Source organism: Malaclemys terrapin, chromosome 13, assembly GCF_027887155.1.
Source record: "Malaclemys terrapin pileata isolate rMalTer1 chromosome 13, rMalTer1.hap1, whole genome shotgun sequence".
Lineage (NCBI taxonomy): Eukaryota > Metazoa > Chordata > Testudines > Emydidae > Malaclemys > Malaclemys terrapin.
Genome location: NC_071517.1, coordinates 424488 through 425932, shown reverse-complemented (window position 1 = coordinate 425932; position 1445 = coordinate 424488).

The following is a 1445-nucleotide window of genomic DNA, read 5'->3' as shown; positions in this document are numbered from 1 at the left end:
AAACTGTTTTTATGTCCTGTCACACAACATAAATCTATCTGTGTCTGCCCCACACACTGATACTAACCATGTTGTAGGATCCTGGGAGAGACTGCAGCACTGATTTTGATGCCATGGCTGTTCACAAAGAGAGTCTTGTCAACACTCGACAGGGGAACTATCAAAAACAGCTTCCATGCTTGAGAGCCATCTGTGTCACTCTAGGCAAAGTACAGTGAGCCCAGATGCTACGGTGATGGGTAACACAGACATACTTGTAATAAATAAAATCAGCTATGCTGGCAGGTGACTGCAGAACCAGGCTGGATAATGAATTGTTAGCTGTGGCTGAAGCCCTACAGTCCTTAGTTGATATTGAAAAATCCGGAAGATCCTGTCCTTGCTCAGTATGAACCAGTGCCCTAAACTGGAGCCTCTTTAACAAGACAGTGGCAGAGAACAGCATTTAATTCCATGTTGCGGGAGAGGGTCACACTGGATCCTACTAAAGTGACAAGCTGCAAAGAATGATCTCCTGGCTCCCCAAGGTCCCTGACCTGTGCAGTGCCTATTTCCTTGGCTTTGAACTGGTGGAGAGGGTGTGAGTTGTTTTCTTTCCCTGGCTATAGAATTTCAGAAAAGAATGTGTAGGAGATGGCGAATGATTTTATATTAATTTTAATGCACATTTTTTAAACGAAGATGAAAGTGAAATATGTGCCCTTCTCTCTGGGCCTAGGGGTTGATTTGTTTTCATGGTTTGTTTCGCAGGGTTTATTTTAAAATAAAGAGCTTTTGCATTTTGTTATAATACTGAGCAATCATCAGTTGCATGCTTTAACAAATTTGGGAACCCTAATGTTTGTTTCTAACTGTTGTGTTGATCTCTGTGATGTGCTTTCTGCAGGGAGACCCTCTGGGGCTGGCCAGTAAACTGGGCAGCTGTATGGAGAACTAGTTGAGAGCAGCAAGAGGTTAGAGATTTTGAGCACAGCTAAAAACAGAAGGGGCCTGGAATTAAACCACCAGGGTGGTTGCTCAGCTCCAAGTCTTTCCTTGAGACCCAGGAGAGGCCCATGGACTGTAGCTGTACAGTAGCTGTAATTGAGTGAGAGGCCAGAGCCTCAGCTGCTCAAAATGGAAAAACTGGTTTCTGAGAATTCTCGTAGATGAGCAGATTAAAGGAGAAGCCCTTTGTATTGGGGGTGGCCTCCCCACATGATGCTTCTCAGGGTATGTCTACTCTGTAATAAAAGACCCATGGCCACGGCTGGCCAACTCAGCTGACTTGGGCTCATGGGACTCGAGCTGCGAGGTTAAACATTTCAGTGTAGATGCTCAGGTTCCGGCTGCCACCTGGGTTGTGAAACCCTGTGGTTGGGGGGGAGGGGGCGGTTAGAGCCCAGGCTCCAGCATGAACCTGAATGTCTACACTGTCGTTTTTAGCCTCACAGCCCTGTGAGCCC